This window comes from Lissotriton vulgaris, chromosome 1_2 (genome assembly GCF_964263255.1).
Source record: "Lissotriton vulgaris chromosome 1_2, aLisVul1.2, whole genome shotgun sequence".
NCBI classification, from domain to species: domain Eukaryota; kingdom Metazoa; phylum Chordata; class Amphibia; order Caudata; family Salamandridae; genus Lissotriton; species Lissotriton vulgaris.
In genome coordinates this window covers 239,942,766-239,962,707 of record NC_141686.1, presented here as the reverse complement: position 1 = coordinate 239,962,707, position 19,942 = coordinate 239,942,766, and the positions used below count along the sequence as shown (strand labels likewise).

The window sequence follows — 19,942 nt, the reverse complement described above, 5'->3', positions numbered from 1 at the left end:
GCCGTGCCTCTTACTTTGCTGAATTGTTTTTAACCATTTATTCTTGATTACCACGGACCATTTACCCTGGTTTGATGCTTTGAGTCAGATTCTTACTTGATTTCCGCTTGAGAGTCTCCGCACACGGATAAGACGCCTTTTTTACCGGGTCGTAGGCAGACTGTGCTATATACGACGAAACACGTGTCGGCTGGTTTTCTTGCATCTGAACAATAAAAGACACTACATCAACGTTGGATTGATTGTGCTACATATTGTTTAATTGTGCTTTGGACTAATCTTTGTCTCTACAAAGACTGTTAACAACGACTACATTGTTTAATGTTTAACATCTGAGTGTGCATGGGCATCATGTTTGTTTAAATTTCCGTTACTGACATCTGTTAGTACTTCTTTGGGGGGTTATAGGGCTAATCCCCTCGCCCCTTTGCACCTCAAAAAATTAGAAACTCTACATTTAATGACCTGCGTTACTTCTAGCTGCGCGCCACCTACTAAAAACCCTTGCTCTGTCTCACATGACTTCATGATGTCATCCAGACCAGAGCCCAAAGCGAATGACTCAAGACGCCAATGCTCTCCTAGTGGAGTGAGCACCAAAAACTGAAGCATCAATACATGCCTTGGTTAAAACCCAGCACATCCATCTGGCTAAAGTGCCAGCAGCCACAAGTTTAAAGGGTTTCTGTAAAGAAATTAACAATTTTCCCCTTGGGTCCAATCTAAATTGGCTAGTACATACTTTGTACTTTTTGAGGCACTAACCAACACATAATTTTGCATTATTTGATTGATTGCCATGTGGCCTTCCTGCTACTTCAATTGAGACAGCAGTGCTGGTTTGATAATACTAAACTATAGACTGTGTTGATGATGGTTGAAAATTATTAAACAGATTTAAAAAAAAAAATTGCATTATTTGGGAAAGCTGGTTATAAAACGAGTCTGGAATGTTACTTCGTATGTCTCAAAATTGAAAAAATAGACACCCTTTGGAGGAAAAAACTATCAGAAAGATCAAGAACTTAAACATTTGATACCCTTTTGCATGAAATTAAGCTTACCGTCAAAAGGAAGATGACCAGAGAAATTGCAGATATAAAGTTGTTAATTGACCTGAATACCAACCCAAAAGTTGCTAATAAAGATAAGAAATTAATCACCAGGCAACAATCTGCTTCCATGGGATCAGCACCCAGTTTGTTGCACCAACCACACCATCTTCTCCATGCGGAAGCATAACATTTCTGGGTGCTAGCAGACCAGGCTTGTCTGATGTAGAACGCAACGTGCTGCGAAAATCCTGGAAAACTCAATTTCTCCCTAAGACCCTCCATGCCATCAGCGGGAGATGACCCGACAAGATCAACGGGTGAGGCTGACCACTGGGTCCAGCAACAAACTGGGGGAATTAAATCTGCACCAGGAGGGCACACACAATTCCAAGAGCCACTGGGGACCATGCTCAATTTTCCACAACAGAGTCACAAGAATGATCTCCATTTTTTGATGTTGCACAAGAGCGAGAACCCTAGAAGAAAAACATACCCCAGGAGTTGAGATCTGACAATTGAGGAGGGAGGCAAACAAGTCTGCTTTGCACAGACCCTACAGAGTAATGTCTTGATTACTTGAGGTAATCCCCATTACTCTTAGTCCTACTCGTCCTCGACCCAGTCATAACTCATGAGGTATTCCACCCGACAGGAAACAAAACAGGAAACGCTTTTTAGACCCCACCCACCCTCCTGTCAGGTGCTATATTACACCTCACCGCCAGAAGCAAATCCTGAAGTACCAAGCACCAAAGGCCCCGCAAGGGAGGGCGGGCGGGTTGTATGACTGGGTCGAGGACGAGTAGGACTAAGAGTAATGGGGATTACCTCAAGTAATCAAGGCATTACCTCTACGTCCCTCGTCCTCGACCCAGTCATAACACATGAGGCATACCAAAGCAACCCCAAAAGGCCTTTGGCACACCACAACCAGAAAACAGAACAGACACAAAGACGTGCAGCAAGACAGAGTTTATTAAGAAACCAAATCAAACATGTGGGGGAACCCCCACCGCACGCAGCACACCAGAGCCAAAATTTGGGCGGCCCGAAAGGGCACAATTCAGGCGATAATGTTGCACAAAAGTGGACTCTGACGCCCAGGTCCCCGCCCTACAAATTTCATCAAGGGGAACCCCATGGAAAGCCGCCCATGAAGCAGACACACCCCTGGTAGATCTCGCCTAAACACCAGAAGGGCAAGGCAAACCAGAGCCCTGGTAAGCCAAGGAAATCACCGCCTTGATCCAACGACCCAAAGTAAGTCGAGAGGCAGCTTTACCCCTACCTGCCAGACCAAAGGTAACAAAGAGGGAGTCAGAGGACCGAAACTCAGCAGAACGATCAACATAAATAGACAAAGCCCGTCTCACATCCAAAGAATGGAGCAAGACGTCAGAGGGCGAGGAAGGAGAAGGACAGAGAGAAGGAAGAATCAATTCCTGGGAGGAATGAAACCTGGAACGAATCTTGGGTATAAACCCGGGGTCCAAAGCAAGGACCACCGCGTCGTCCAGAAACCTCAAGAAGGGGGGAGAACAGCGCAACGCCGTAAGCTCGTCCAACCTCCGAGCAGATGTAACAGCGACCAAAAAGGCCACCTTGAAGGACAGGAACTTCAAGTCCACGGACTCCAGAGGTTCAAATGGAGGCGACTGTAAGGCACCCAAAACCAAAGAAAGATCCCAGGGGGGAACCGGGGATCGGACCGTAGGTGCAGAAAGAGAAAAACTTCGAAACAAACGGGAAACCAACAACCCATCCGAAGGCAGAAGAGAAGCAGGATCCCGAAAGGCCCGGATAGCAGCCCACTGACCTTTCAAAGTGGACAAAGCAAAGTGTTTGTGAAACCCATCCAGAAAAAACTGAAGAATAGAAGAAACATCACAAGAGGCAGGGGACAGGCCCACGGAAGCACACCAAGAAGAAAAGGAAACCCAGTGCTTAGAATAGGAGGAAAGCGTGGACTTCCGACGGGAAGCCTGCATCACAGTGATGAGGTGATCGGGCTAACCCCGGACCCCAAGAGACAGCCGTTTAACCTCCAGACCGCCAAGGTGAGAGGCACGAACAGCGAGGACGACTGGCAATTCAGAGGAGACGGGTAGCGGGGCAGGATCCAGGGAGGGCCCACCGCCAGCCGCAGCAGAAGGGGGAACCAAGAGCAGCGAGGCCAATAAGGCAGAACAGCCACTACCTGAGCCCCCACCCGCTGAACCTTCAGCAAGAAGGCAGGGATCAGAGGAAAGGGGGGGAATGCATAGAGTAACCAAGGAGGCCACAGGACAGTCAAAGCATCCACTCCCCAAGCCCCCGACTCCGGAGTCCTGGAGCAGAACAGGGGAAGCAGGGCGTCCTTCAGCGAGGCAAAGAGATCCAGCACCGGAGTCCCGAACCTCAGGCACAGCGACCGGAAAATCCGAGGTGACAGACACAGGGTGATAGAGGGGGGGAACCTCCGACTCAAGGAATCCGCAACCACGTTGTCCACACCCTTGATGTGTTGAGCAGACAGGGCCACCAGATGACACTCGGCCCAACTCGCAATGGCACAGGCCACCAAGTTCAGGGAAAGGCAGCGGGTACTGCCCTGGTGGTTGATGTAGGCCACTGTTACAGTGTTGTCCGACCTCACCAACACATTGCACCCCAGAAGACGATCCTTGAAAAGGCGGAGAGCCCTCTCCACCGCCGAAAGTTCCCTCCAATTCGAAGACCGGTGCGACTCCGAAGTAAGCCAACGTGCCTGGATTGCCCAAGGACCCAGAGTCGCCCCCCAACCGGAAGCGCTGGCATCCGTCGTCAATACCAATGGGGGGCGGAGGAATCGAGAAGTCCAGGACAGGAAAGGGCACCCAACTCTGAACATGCCACAGCAGAGGCCGAAGATGAACCCTGGCCCAGGGCACCATGAACACAGTGGCAGACATGTGTCCCTGGACTACCAACCACTGCAGGAGAGGAGCCGACTTCCTGGAAAGCAACGTCCTCCGCAAAGACTGTAGACGCAGAAGCTGGGACTCCGGGAGAAAAACCTTGCCCAGCACAGAGTCGAACACAGCCCCAATGAAGGTCCTCCGAGTAGACGGGTCCAGGTGACTTTTCGGCAGATTGACAAGGAAGCCATGGTCCTCGAGCGTACGAATGGTCAATGAAAGGTGGATGGACATGACCTCCGAAGACGGAGCCTGAAGCAGCCAATCGTCCAAGTAAGGAAACACGGACACCCCCAGGAGATGGAGATGGGCCACCAAAGGAGCAGCCACTTTGGTGAACACCCTGGGGGCGGACCGGAGACCGAAAGGAAGGACGCAGAACTGCCAATGACGACCATCCAGGCAGAAGCGCAGGAACTTCTGATCCTCCAGCGCCATCGGGACATGCAGGTAGGCATCCTGGAGATCCAGCGACGTGAACACCCAACCTTCCTGGATCAGGGGAATCACCTTCTGCAGCGTCTCCATTTTGAAAGGTATCTTCTGAACAAACAAGTTCAAGGCCCGAAGATTGATGACAACACGGAACCCCCCTGTGATCTTCGGAACCACAAAGACAATTGAATAATTCCGCAGTCCCCGTTCCAGGTAGGGAACCGGGACAATCGCCCGCTTGTCGAACAGTGACCCAACCCCCTCCAGCAACGCCCGACGGCGAGCAGGGTCTGCAGGTATAGGGGTCACCACCACCCCCGAGGGAGGAGGAGGGGACAGGAACTCCATCCAGTAGCCCCGTGAAAGAACATCCAGCACCCACTGGTCCGATGTCGTCACCAGCCAAGCCTGGAGGAACAGCCGCAGTCTCCCACCAACCGCGGGCTGACCACCAGCGAGAACGGGCACTGGAACGGAACAGGTAGGAGCGAGGAGCTCCAGACCCACCATCCGGCTGGGGCTTCTTCTGGAACCTCCGAGGAAAGGACCTGCGAGCCCCACGCTGGCCCCTAAACGAGGACTGCTGGAACCTGGAAGGCTGGCGAAAGGACCTGGCATTCGAGAAGGACGACCCCTTCTGAGAAGTAGTATGACGGAATGACAACGAATGCTTCCTCTCCTTGAAGACTTTATGTAGCTTGGTCTCCAGGGCGTCCCCAAAAAGATGAGTACCAGAGAATGGCAACCTCAAAGCCATAGAACGCTGCGCAGCATCCGTCTTCCAGCCTCTCAGAAGCAAGTTCCGACGGGCAGCCACCGAGGAACCACAAGACAACGCAGAAGCCCTGACAGAGTCAAAAGCGATGTCCGAAAGTAACTCAGTTTGACGTTCCATCGACTCCAGCAACTCTGGACAACTGATCCCCTCCTGCATAGCAGAGAACAAAGTCTTGAAGTCAGCCAGCAAAGACTGCGCCACATAAGCCCCATAGACCCCTGACCGCAGAGCCAGGTGAGAGCCAGCATAGGATTTCTTAAGAGCAGAGTCAATCTTCTTATCAACGCCATCCTGCAGGATATTATCATCAGCCATGGAGGGTCGACCAACCAGGGAAGCAACCACAGAATCCACCGAATCAGGCAGGGCAACCTCCAAATCCTGCAAAGGATACAGTTTAGACATGAATCTGGGCACAGAAATATGGTCTGGGTCCTTCCATTCCTTAAGGAGGACATCCATGACAAACGGGTGTACGGGCATAGAAGATGACGCAGGCTTCCGAAACTGCGGCAAAACAGTATCCTGGGAGGTACTGGGCACAGGCTCCACAGGGAACCCCATATTCTCCCGCACATGGCAAAGCAGATCAGGCATCAACTCCCTCGAAATGTACTTGCCCTGCAGATCCATCGCACCCAAAGTAGTCTCATCAGAGGAAGCGGAGGAAGAAATATCCGAATACAGGGAAGCAGCCTACCCAGAGCGACCCCCTGTACCCTTCTTGGAAGCCTTGAGACTGGACAGAGTCTCCAACAGCAGGCGCTTCAGGCGCCTAGAGCCCCTCGGACCAGCACACCGACCAGCAGGTGCAGAATCCCGACTGTCGGAGGAGGAAGAGGAGGAGGAAGAGGACCGAACAGGAGAGACATGTTTTCTCTTCCTGTGGTGTTTCCCCATCACAAGCAATGTCTTCAAACACAGGAAAACAGCCACACGTAAAACACAGCAACACCAAAGCGTCACAGTACAAACTGAACTCCAGGATAATATATAGGCATGAAAACACTCACCCCCGCAGCTGCAGCCACTTCGAATCCAAAAAGGAGGGGCAGAAAGCAGCCTCCTAGCAGTGGCCAATGAGGAAATCCAGTCATGACACACCCGCCGAAACGAGCCGATGACGTCATCAGGAAGCGCCATCCCGGCACTCAGGAGAGCGTCAGGGAACCCGGAGCCCACCCGGGCGCCCGACCATGCCAGACGGAGACAAACGCAAATGAGGCGACATCCGGAAGCGTCCCGCTCCCACACTCGGACTCCTCTCCCGTCCGAGGACTCCTGACCCTCAGGCCGCAGGAAACACCGCCGACCCGGCGCCCGCCAATTAGGGGCAGCCGAACCCGGAGCGAGAGCGACAACAAGGAAACTCTAGAGAGCGCGTCCCGCCCACAAACACCGGCAAGTGCGGGACGCGCGGGCAGCTGCCTGCCCCTCCCAGCAGCGGTCCGCCCCTCCGGGATAGATGATGAAGAAATGGAAATCCACGGGGACCCAAGAAGCCCCGCAACCCAGGGTCCCCGTCTGGAGGAAAGCACAGGAAGCCCAGCAGCCCGGCTTTTGAAAGGTCCCACGTCGGTCCATGAGCACCCCCAAGGCCCCGCCAAGGAAGAAACCACAGGACTCCAGATGCAGGTAAGTGCTCGGCACTCACCCCAGCGTAACCCATCAGCATTCTGACCGACAGGAAACAAAACAAGATTTGCTTCTGGTGGTGAGGTGTAATATATCACCTGACAGGAGGGTGGGTGGAGTCTAAAAAACGTTTCCTGTTTTGTTTCCTGTCGGGTGGAATACCTCATGTGTTATGACTGGGTCGAGGACGAGGGACGTAGAGGTAATGCCAGCATAAAAGATCTTTGGATAAATTCTCCAATTGCTGTAACCCCTGAGGTAACGAGAATGCCAATCTGCTACTGCATTCTTCTGCGCTGTGAGATATTTGGCAGTGTTTCAAATTCGGTGACGGAGGCAAACGTGCCAAACATGTTTGGTAATCTCTACCAATAACCAGGATTTTGTCCCGCCCAGTTTGCTGACATTATGCACCGCTGAAATATTGTCCATAAGCAGCAGAATGCAGCAGTCCCTCATTGAGGTGGAAAGTCTCCTAATGGCAAGGGAACCCTTTACGAGTTCCAGGAAGTTGATATAGAGGTGCAGTTCTGATTCCAACCATCACCCCCACCCCACCCCTACACCCTCATGGAGATTGGGCCTCACCCCCAGTAAGATCAGGAATGATGTAAAAATGTACTAATATTGATAAAAGTACAGAGTATGTGGAAACTCTTGAATGTGTTAGGCAATGAGATTTACAGGGATGCAATAATTATTTGGAGCTTTCTAATTAATAGATAAACAAGCAGTGCTTAAATTTAGCATTTTCAGTTCAGTTACTTAATAACTCTAACTTAGAAATACTTCAATCACTTGCGTGCAGATCCAAGTGCCATACATCATGCAATATATAGCATGAAAAATTGCAGTCCTATTTTATTACTGTTATCTCAATAAGTAAGTTAACACAACATTTTAGAGCATTCAAAATAAAATGGTTTGATAATGATCTCATCCCGGTAAAACTCATTGCCTAACCCATTTGTGAGTTTCCACCTACTCTATACTCCACTTCACCAGACACCATGTTGCCATTCCTGCATATTGCTTTTATATATCAGTGCATTCTGAAAGTTGTAGCCTTGGCTCACTTTAATTGAGCCCATCGTAGGGATGGGCAAGCCACTCAAAGCTCAAGCCAGATGCATGACTCTGGCTCAGCTTGTGGTCCTCCTAGACCATGAAACGGGCTGAGGTTTTCTGTGGCTTATGCCTTCTACCACCTCCAATCTACCCTCATGAATGAAAGGAAAAGCATTCATCTTTGATAGAAAACAGGAGTACGAGATGGTCCTCTTGTAGCTGACAGGCGAGATGTGAAACTAGGAAACCTAGGATCAACTCTGGCTTCCCGAAGTGTGTGATCCTAAGCGAATATTTTATTTCCTCTGTCATTCTTTTTTATTATTATATAAGTGAACAACTTCAAGTACTTGTACTCCTGTTATTTGATTTAATAGACTATAATTTTGCAACATCTATAATAAGAATCTAGGCCACAAATAGGGTACAAATGAGGAGTGACTTGCCTTTTGGTTCACTAACAGCATTATGGTCAAGGTATGGATGTTCCGAAGCTCATATTTAAAATCTAACTATCTCTCTCAATGCAGCGATATGATCTTGACTAAGAGGAAATGCCACGCAGTGGGTAGTGAAATAATCTTCTTTGAATTTTGAAGAGACCTCAGCATAGCTCTAAAAGTTGCTTATTGCATGATTAACATAGAAAAAATGTTCAGTGCTTGGCTTGTGCACAGACTCTTAGAACCCAGAAAGACAAGGTTGGCTCAGCTTGCTCTCCCTGAAGATGGGGAACCAGGTCCGAGTCTGGCAGGAGGCTCAACATCCTGTAATTCTATGTCAGTCCTCGGAGGCTTCGTATTATGCTTCACTTTCTCTACTGAAGCAAATACAGCAGCCAATAAACTTTAAACTTGCATAACCCGGAAGGTCTGTCCCTCATAGTGTATGCACCAATCACAGTACTCCCACTTGGTATATTTGTCCCGGAATCCATGGTCCGTCCTCTTTATTTGCTGCTGCAGCAGCAAGTTAAGTATATTCGACGTTACTGTATGGTGATTATTCTTAGTGCATATGGTTATTAATGCTTAATACAGCGCTTTCTATAATTGCGGACTTCTTATTGAGTACTCCGAGTGCATTGGTAATTCTGTGTTCATTGATCGTGGCGGGAGTGGAGCGGGACAAACGCGCCTAGTGTGCTTGAGGATGCAGTCCTCTTTCGGTTGCCACAGTCTACGCACATGTACGAGAGCCAGATCGAGTTCTTATCTACCAATCGGCTCTTCGCTTACGCGTGAACTCTCTGCCTCAATCCTCGGTAATATTCAACGCCTGACGGGGTGAATAAACGTATTTAAGGCTCTGCCTCAGGGGATTTGCAAGGGGTGGCTCCCTCCACATTCTAATGAAATTAATTTAGAGCATGCAAGTTTTGTGTCAGTAAGCTAAATTCCAGTTGCCAGAAGTTCATCACCCCTGGGTTCTTCCTCCCATAACTTCCTCCACACCTCCATTAGCACAGTGGCATACTACTCCGAGGAGGTCGATCAATGGGCAGACTATAATGACTATGCAGAGTATGAGGAGGTGCCTTATGAGCACCAAATGGAGGAGCAGTTGGTAGAAGCCCTAGATATCATGTACATGGCTCAGTGACCAGAGTGTTAATAAAAGGTTTGCAACTCTTCACAAAACCCTAGAAAGTTGTGGAAAATGTGATCTTGACGTCTCTTTGGGTGAACCCTCATGCCACTCCTCAGCAGAACTCTTTTCCTAAGTGGCATCCACCGTCCTCAAGGACCACAGCTATGGCGGCTCCCTCCCTTCTGTGTCTTCTCTGGCTGCGCCGTACCCATCTGATTCCAATCAGGACACTGAAATACCTACTAGAGCAAAAAAGCGTAAACGCAAAACTCACAATGTGAGCTCTAAAACCCCTGTAGTGTAGTTCATATATTCCTAATAGGCTCTGCGCATTGGAATAATATATCCTATCGATTTGAGGTAGGGCTGAGGTCAACTAGATCTCTATCAAATATACTAAACTTAATTGTGTGTGTGCCAGCTAACTCAGAGGTCACTAGAAACTTTCTCGAATACACAAGAAGGGATTCGCTTCTGAGAACCGGATAAACATGACAACTTTGTTTCCCAAGAATAAGAAATATATCTCTCAGAGTCGCGGAAACAATAGATAAGTATTTCACTCCTTATTTATTTATTTATTTATTTTTAGAGTTTTCTATAGCGCGAACTTGAACCGATTAGGTTATCAGAGCGCTTTACATAGCACCAGTTCCGTTACATGTTATCACAGCAGTTTACATAGAATCAGTTACGTTGCACATTTCAGGATCTTGAACCGATTAGGTTATCAGAGCGCTTTACATAAGACAGCATTCGATGTCCAGTGCCCTCCTCCGCCGTGTAGCGGGGGACCACTTCCAGCCCTCCGAAGTCGTCGAGCTGTCGGGACTAGGCTCCTGGAATTTCAGCTGCCCCTTTACAAGGCACTTTACCTAAAATCAGTTACGTTACACATTTCAGGAACACCTTTCTTTTTGCTCTAGTGGATAGGGTTATCTCTTCACACGGTGGAAGGGGTACACCTGGTTATATTCCAACAGTTCCACAGGCGATTAGTCGTAAAAGCTATAATTCTAACACAGGGAGGGGATACACATGGATACAATCTAAAAATCAAATAGTATACTAGTCATTAGAGTTATCTTCTATCTTGACAGGAGGGATGTGACTGGAAACACTCTAGGGGTAATATAGGGGTGGTAGAGAGTACAAAGGACTATCTGTGCATTACAGGAGAGGACAATCTGTGCATTACAGGAGAGAAAAGTGAAATGGGTGCAGGTTGCATAAATGTGCTGAATGCAAGATACAAATGCAAACAACAAGTTACATGGATCAAAAATGACCCTAGGGAGCACAAGTGACACTAGTGAGCGACCAAAATATATGAGGTAGCAGTCGGTGCATTACAGGAGAGAAAAGTGAAAAATGGGTGCAGGTTGCAGAATTGTGCAGAATACAATTGGAAGTATAATACTGATAAAATATAAGAACAGCATACAAATGCAAACAATCGGTTACAGGACTCAAAAATCAAAAAAAGTGACATTAGTGAGCAACCAAAATATATGAAGTAGCAATCTGTGCAGTAAAGTGAACTTAGTGTAGGTTACAGGAATGTACAAAATACAAGTAGGAGTATAATACTGCAATAAAAGGCAAACATTCTATCACAAGAAGTAGATACAGAGCTGCGCAAAGTACTCGGTAGTTGAGATTAGTCTAAAATGATAAGTTCTTAGTGTATGTTCAGATAATGAAAATGACTAATCCAGGATGGCCGTCCAAGAGGGAGACTAGTCAAAAATGGCCGCCAAATAGGTGAGATAGAGACAGTAGTCCTCTGTTTGTTACTGTTGCTTTGAGAGCAGGGAGGAGGAGTTTCGCTTTCCATTCATGCAAGCCCCGTTTCTAGCTTGCTGAGAGGGAGTCTTATCTGGAGTTGTTGAGGAGCCTCGTGGGCACCTGGATGTACAGGGGGGATTTATTGCTTCAGCTTAAGACCCCCGCCATTTTGAACAAAGGAGGTTTAAAATGAGGTTTAAAATGAGTGCAAGCGAATAGGGTGCAGTAAATACCTTCATTGTGATTTCAGCTCAGTAGGTGCGCAGAAAATGTTGTTGAAAGCTTTGCAGACATTGAGGCTTTAGTCAGAAGCTTTGCAGACATCGAGGCTTTAGTCCGAATGTACACAGTTACCGTGTGCATCGACTTCTGGCAGGTTTGAGAGCTGGAAGGGCAGTTGAGGCTAGACTTCGTGCTCCTCTGGTGAAACCTCAATCTTTACCAGTGCCCGGGTCGCATTCAGCCTCCGGTGTAGTAAGAACCAGTGTGTGCACACTCAGCTTTTCAACCTTCCTGGGTCGATAAAAGGAGGCTATTTCAGCGACTCCCACTTGTTAGAAGTTGTGAGTCCTTCAATTGTGCATGCTTCGTTTCTACAGAGTTGCAGAGAAATAGAGAGACAGGCGTTTTCAATAAAAGGGTTTATTGAACAGTCTTCTTTCTCATGGAAGAGAAATGAACTGCTACAATCGTTATGCAGAATGCAAAGTATAATGCGTACAGTGAGAATAGTATTATAAAATAATACTGTAAAAGCATTATATGGTTTCTAAGCCATAAAAATACATACATAAATACACAGGCTAAAATACTCAACTGGTGCTTCTAAAATACGCCTATCCCAATGTACCTAACCTAAGTCTAGTACGAGGGAAGAAGTAAGTGTTGTTTAGCATAGGTTTAGTTTTTTTGCCAAGAATCTACCAACGGTTTCTCTAGGTTCTAATCAGCTCCATACCTTGGTTTAGAATGAAGGAGGTCTGGTATCTCTTTCTCTGGACTCGATTTCCCAACACCCCGCAAGGGGAACTTGGAAACACTGGAGCTGGATTCTCAGCAGGAGTAGAGCAGCTTCTTGATCAGTGCGTCAGCTCGAGAGTCAGCTTCCTTCGGTACTTGCTGTAGCGAGCCGCGTCGGGCAAGTAGGTTGTTGATCTGCTCCGAACCACCGTAGCTTACTATAGCAAGTGAAGGTATATTTATACCTTGAAGGTGTTTAGGAATGCCATAGTTTGAAGTAAAGTTGGGCATACGAACGCCAGGAAAGAACCCCTAGGGAATAGTTGTTCTTTGTAAAGTAACTGAGTTCTTGGACAAATCAATATTCAAGCAAGGGGAAGTCCCTGACTTCTTAAGCTGGTTTTCCAAGAAATCGTTCTGACGTTTGGTACGGGTGGAAGTAGCCATGCCTGTATTTGGGTAGCATGGGCTATGCCTAAATAAGGGATTGATTTCTATGCCTATATAAGGGCAATGTGAATTGTACCTATATAAGGGCATTAATCTGGAAAATTACTTGGAGCTTAAAAAGCTACACAACACCCCTAATAAGAACCTGTTTTGTGATCCCAAAAAATATCATCCACCCAAGATCAACGGAATGGGTGTCTTGCGTAGAGGTGGTGCACTACCTTCAAGAGAATCTCAGACAGGGCTTTGAGCACGAAGTGTGTACTACTCTCAAATCAGGATGTCCTAGACCTTCTCTTTTGGGCAAGGTGCCGGACACCCCAGAACTTGATCCCAATATGGCCACCTTCATGAAGAAATTTGCCAAAGATCCCAAGAAGGGCTTAGGTAGGGCATGGAGAGGCTGTCAAGATAAGCTTTTAGACATATCCGGACCGCTCAAAAAGATTCTTGATTCGGCTGTTAGAGGTAAGAACTCCAATACCCCCTTGACCAAACTGAAATATTGGAATGGGCACAGAGCGCATTATGCTTCTTGGGCAACGCGAATTGCGCCCTTTCGACTGAAAGAAGAAGATCCTTCTTGATGAGAATAGACCCGCACCTTGCGGACATGTCCTCTACTGAGGCAGGAACCTTAGCGAATGGATTGTTGTTCGGAGACAAATTCGTCAAAGAACTGGGAAAATATGTGGCGACCTTTTCAGCCCTAGACAAGGCCCAGGCTAACATTAAAAAGGTGTTCCACACTGGCCTTTGTACCAGGGCTGGACGCTTCAGGGGTTGAGCGACTGGCCGAGGCTTCGATAAGCGAGGACGCGGCGGGGTCCACCACTCAAATTTCTACCCCCTCCCGTAACCTCTGTGGCAGGCAAGAAAAACCATGGAGGTTATAGAGGACAGAACAATACCGGAGACACCTACTGTTCAAGTAAATCCGGCTCAAGCTGGGGAAGTAATGGTGGGAGGCAGAATTGCTTTGTTTGACACAAGACCCTTAGGTACTTCAAACAGTACAGGGATTTCAGATAGAGTTTTATTCCTCCTCTCAGCAAGTACGCAGAACTCAACCTCTACATTTTTCCCAACTAGGGATGTCTTTCATAGACAAAGAAGTGACCTCACTGATGAGAAAAGGGGCAGTCATAGAGACGGGTCCCCATCCTCACAGATTCACCAGTACAATATTTTTGGTTCCAAAGAAAGATCAGGGTTTCAGACTTATGTTGAACCTCAAGGAATTCAATTCTTGGGTAGTGTGTCGCCCGTTCAAAATGGAGGGCACGCACTTTCTGAGGCATCTTCTCTTAGAGAAAGATTGGATGGTGCGTCTCGATTTAAAGGATGCTTACCTGGCCCATTTTCCCTCCACATCGGAGGTTCTTACAATTCCAATGGAGAACCCAGTGGTTCGAATTTTCTGCATTGCCATTTGGGCTTTTGTCCGCCCCTTGGTGCTTCACCAAACTCCTCAAGCCAATGTTTCAATACCTGGGGGAGAGATGGGTGAGACTTCTCATTTATCTTGACGACATCCTTATTATGGTACAGAGTGTGGATACAGTACTTCTTCATCTACCTTAGACATGGGGTTTGTCATTAATTGAGACAAATCCATTCTGACTCCAGCCCAATCGATGAAGTTCTTAGGATTTCAAGTGAACTCTGTGAAAGCGCAATTGCTACTATCATTGAAAAAGAGTATCTCAATCAAGAAAGAGTTGAAGAGAGCACTTGCCTCTCCGACTATATCCTTGAGGGCTCTGGCACGCTTAGTAGGTCTTTTAGCTTCCTCGATTCAGGTGACTTTACTGGGTCCCCTCCTTTAATGGGCACTTCAGAGACTGAAAATTACGCATTTGCGCAAAGGTTTGAGCTATGCGGAACAGATCTGCTATCCTTGGAGGCCAAGACAGAGATCTCCTGGTGGTTGGAACACACGACGCATGGAATGGCAAGGCCATATTCGCTTCAGTCCCAGAGGTAGTGATAGAATCCGATGCCAGCCAATAGGGCTGGGGAGCCCGGTGCGGTTCAGTGGAAATGAGGGGCAGGTGGTCCCCAGAGGAATTGAAACTACATATAAACTGCCTAGAACTGCTCGCAGCTTCTTTTGCGATCGGAACACTTTCTCCAAAGAAAGCGAGTTGTTGTATACTTCTGCGGATGGACAAAGTCTGAGCAGTGAGATACATCAACCGTCTGGGTGGCACGAGGTCTCGACTTTTGGTGGAAATAGCCAAGGATTTCTGCCACTATTGCCTCGTACACCACATCTCAGTGACAGTGGAGTACATTCCAGGCAGTTCCAATGTGGTGGCAGATTGGAACTCACGCTTCCTACGGGACTCCAGCGATTGGAGATTGCACCCCAGAATATCCCAATGATTGGACAACAAGTGGGGTCCATGTTCGAAAGACCTGTTTGCGTCCAGATTAAACACGCAAATTCCTCAATTTTACAGTTGGCGTCCAGATCCTCTTGCGATCAACTCGGACGCATTCCTTCAATCCTGGACGATGGTTACTCATTATGCCTGTCCTCCGTTCACCATGATTCAGAGAGTACTGGCACAGGTCCGCAGGCAGAAAGCGGAGGTGATATTGATCTCCCCATGTTAGACGGCTTAAGCATGGTTCCCAGTGGCGGTACCGTTGTCTTGTGCTTCTCAAATACCTCTGATCTCGTTCCTACAGAAACTTTTGGACCCTCTGGGTCAACCTCATCCACTAGTGGTACAGGACCAGTTGTCACTCATGACGTGGAGACCTTCAGGAGACGTTGGCAAATGCCAGGAGTTTTGCAAGAAGCAATATTTTTCTTGCCACAATCTTGGACACCCTCTAAGGATAAACTGTACTGTGATTGGTGCATACAGGGGATGGGGCAGTCCTTTCGGGTTATGCAAGTTTAAAGTTTATTGGCTGCTGTATTTGCTTCAGTAAAGAAAGAGAAGCCTAATCCTCGCCTCCGTGTCCTTAACCCCTTTCATGCGTCAGACCACGTCGGGTGTGTGGGTAGGACGGCCGGGGGCCGTCGGATCTGCGCACGTGTCAAATTCGCCCGCACTGCGGGGAAATTTGATGCGCATCAGAGGTTAAAAGAATTGAACATTCTTGACATGTCAGCTAGAAAAAAAAAATTCTGAGCAAATTGCTTAATCTCCCACTGCCTAAAAAAATTAGTCTGTCCGTCTGTAATGCAACGGGTGCTCATGTAAAGCGCTCTGACACATTCAGGTCGAGTTTGCCAAATATAAAAATGCCCAATTTTTTATTTTTTTTTTTAAATGGACCAACACACCTGACGAGACGAGCGAGATGTAAGAGCAATATCCAGGAACAGAAAAGTAGTGTACAAGAGCCATTTGGTCATCCTACTAATGATGCCTAATTCAATATCTATTTATAGGGACACGACTCCATCTGGTGCTGTTCAATAAACGTCCGCAGGGTACATGTTGTGCTACCCCTCGCTTTGTCACTTGATTTCCACAAGCTTTATTTTCCCACAGTCCTTTCAACTACGGCTACTCCACGGTCCATCGAAAAAAACTCCTTGCGATCTCGCAGTCCGACGGGTTGTCGTTTTCTGCTCTCACGCTCGCCGCCTCTTCCTGCACACCTGTAGCTTCCTCCTCTGTGAAGCACGCACTACCACAGAAATATCAAAACAAGGACTGGGGGCGTGGCCAAGGCCCAACGGCCACCTTCTTTTCAGGTAAACAGAAACCTGACAGAAGCTGAAGCCACGCCCCCCTGAAGACATTGGACTGTGATATGTTTACCTAGATCTAAACGTCCGTGACGCGCGCGCCGAAGTTTGGGATAGGAGGCGGGGCGAGCGTCGGCGCGTGCGTGGTTGGATGACAGGCAGTGTAGGTAGGCGAGCGTGAGTGAGACGCATAGTAAAATCACGTGTCGTCATCACGTCAGTGTTGGCGTCGCGCGTGGTGTGTGCTGCTTCGTCTCGCGGGAAGGGGGGGGAACCGGAGGAGAATAGTACGCCGCCATCTTAGGCCACACGGAGCGGAGGGGGCGGAGTAGGTATCGGACCCGTGAGTCTAGAGCCCGCATTGTGGAGCATGCACTATAGCGGTGAGTGCGGAGGCAACTGGAGTAATACACTTGGGCCTTATCTGAGCCGTCCATGGGGGAGGGGGCGGGGTGCACGGTGGTGGCTCAAGGTGAGGGTTTAGGCGTGTGGTGAGGGGGCCTTGGCCTGTCAGTGTCATGTTGCAATCTGTGAGATGCATAGGGGGTGTGCATTGAACGCAACGGGGGCACGGCGAGTTGCAGCTCTCCGGGATTCTCAAAGGGTTTAGGATGCACGCTCCTCTTCCTGGGACGGACGGAACTGGGCCGTTCCAGGGGCCTTGGGAGTTCAGTGTGAACTGGACCTGAGATATGGGGCGGGATCTGCCTTGTTTGTAACACGAGGCCTTGGAGTCCCCTCGGGTGGTGGGTGAGTAGGCAGCTTCGGTGCTGCTACTGTGTAAGAAACCCGATGATACCTGTGAGGGAAGGACGTTCCGCATGTAGTACCCATTGCCCGGGCACACGGGAGGGAGGGAGAGGGGCCATCGGTGCAGGTAGTGTGCACACACAGAGAATGGCAACCAAGATAAGCAGAGGTTCGAGCATTTCTCTTTGGGAGCCCAGGCGGCATGCAGTTGTTTCCCCCTGCACGCCTTAGGTTTTTAAAGGTACAGTGCAGCAACTTGACAGCACGCGCTCGCCTACCTTGTTTGTCCCCCCTCCCCCCAAATATTACTGCCCGTGTCTCTTTCCGACGCGCAGACTCGCTTTTAGATCTTTCCCTCCAGCTAGCCTGGCTGCATTGTTCTGCAGATAGAGGCACACCAAAATATTCGTGCACCCCGCCCCCTGCGTCTATAAACACCAAGCCTTCACTTCCACATTTAGCTGGTTAGACTCCTTAACAGCAGTTGTCAGGCTCAGGTGTGGCAGTATTCGTGTAGTTTTGGTCGATGTTATTCCTTGGAATAATGTAACATTTCTCCGTTTCCTGAATGTTTTTTATAGGTTCGCATGCCAGGGTGTGATAATGGGTTCAGAAACTCAAATTTGAAACTTTTCTTTGACTTGTTTTATAAAGCCACCAAGTGCTTTTATGAATGCGAGTCAAATATTGGTTTCTCATACTTTGTACCCCCCTCTAATTTTAGTCTTGTTATTTTTATTCAATGCTGCACTGTACGCTCAAATCTTTTGAAAACCGTAAGTGTTATAGTAAATCCGTAGGTGTCATTTTAACCTTACATGTAGGCCTATCCAGAAACATTGATCGAATATCTCCTACTTTGACATTTTTCCCTATCGCATGCACTGTTGGTATTTTGGTCACTTAATAGTAATAATAATCCGCATTTGTAAAGCGCGCAGCGACCTCAGGCGAGGTGTCCCGAAGCTGGGGGCCAGTAGTGTGCCCCGTTGCTATAAACACTTGGATTGCCCTATCCCTTCATGTTATTGCTTCGATGGTTGCTTGTGGACATGCAGATGACGGAACACCCCGTGGGAATTCGCTTCCTTTACTTACAGTGCAATTCTTTTCTATGAACTCCAGCATATTTCCCAAGTTAAGCTTTCCATTTTGGGGTATAGTGAGTGCATGCATTTGCCAAACTGATTGTACCACTTCTCTCTGGGAGTAGTTTATACGGTTATACTCCTGCACCTAAACGTGGTAGCAGCCGAAGTAACAATAGTCATGCACTCCGTGCCATGTGTTCTTTATGGAAGGGTGGCACAGGGCTTGTGGGTTCCACCAGTGGCCTTGATTACTTTACCCTTGTTGTTTCTTCAGTTGCTCACTCAGTGTGCTGTGTTGTAGTGTTGCTGACTGTCACCACTCAGGTTTCTGAGGCAGTTTTGTATCGCTCTCTACTCATGTTTTTACTATGCCGTCACAACCTTCAATATGAAGCTGCACAGTTTAATACGTGTCGTATTGCACTACTTGTTTTAAAAACCCCATGCTCTTCCAAGTACCCTACAGCTGTCCCTTGTACTGTCAGATTTCCGCAGGTGCTTTGATACGGAGTGTGCTAGACAAGGGCGCAGGTCTTTTGGGTAGCTTTGAGCTTTACTCCTGTGTATCGGATGTTGACGTGCTACTCGACCTGTTGGGAGTGCATCATGCCTCACCCTGCTCACTCACATTTACTTCCAAGCACTCCACGTCAGACGCCCAAGGCTCCTCACTGCAGGATCTGCATCACATGAATGTGGACTGGAGCCCATTACAATTGAAAGGGAGTGGTCTGTCAGGTTAGATAGTTAAATCACCATTGAGAGTACTTATTTCTGCATATACATTCATCTTACTATTTATCATGGACACGGTCATGATGGGGACCATGATATCAAGAGTAGATGAATAGGAGTTGAAATTCAGAGTACAGATCTAACTGATTGTTTTTAAATATCGAAGTTATTTTTGAAGTACACGGGGATTACCTCTTTCTTCTCTTTCAGTCTTTGTTTCCGGGCTGGTGACTAAAGATTGCTAGAGCAAATTAAAACAGGGAGTGTGGAGAGGGAGTTGCGCTAGGATGATTGAGGACCCATAGAAGCCTATGCACCGAGGGGGTTTCGAGCCGGATAATGACGACCGAGTGATAGAGCTACACACGAGAAATAATAGATGTGATCACAGGGAGACATCCTGTAGATATAGGAGACAGCAATGCTGGGGGCAGGGGGTGGAGCTTACGTTTGTTTGGGTGTTGGGGTCTGAAGGCATTTTAGGCCTGGGAATGCACTACAGCACCAGAGACAATAGTAATGCAAGAACAAATTGTTTGTGCAAAAGTTGACAGATGCGACATAAGCTACATTTACGTAATGTTCACATGCAACAGTGATAATGTGCTACGAGAGAAATATATGCAAAAGGCAATAAAGTTTGTTTAATAAAAAGAGGAAGTTGCACGCTTTGCCGAATCTGCAACACCACAATGTTTTTGAAAAGTTTGCTTACCCATTCGGTGCTGTGCAATCCGAGTACTTTCCACGAGAATAAAGCATACAAGAAAGACCTATCTAAATGCTCTTCACCTGTTCAGGTTTTAAGGAATTCTCATTTCTTACATTCAACAATGTTTATTACTTTTTGCACGCTTCCATTTTCTTAACGAATACATCGAATGTGAATTGATAATGTGATGCATGGTTAACTTGGCCCAAACATTTGCTTTTCAACTGATATTTTGAGGTCCTGG

The 19,942-nt window shown here is 47.8% G+C and overlaps 1 protein-coding gene across 2 annotated transcripts in view; it reads left to right on the top strand.

Moving 5' to 3' along the window:
* Positions 1-16,611: 16,611 nt before the first annotated feature.
* GPBP1L1 (GC-rich promoter binding protein 1 like 1) overlaps positions 16,612-19,942 on the top strand; it is a 411,897-nt gene continuing 408,566 nt past the window's right edge. For both annotated transcript variants that reach the window (XM_086953160.1, XM_086953159.1), the window contains exon 1: positions 16,612-16,793. The gene's annotated coding sequence lies outside the window, so the exon portion shown is untranslated. The remainder of the gene's footprint in view (positions 16,794-19,942) is intronic.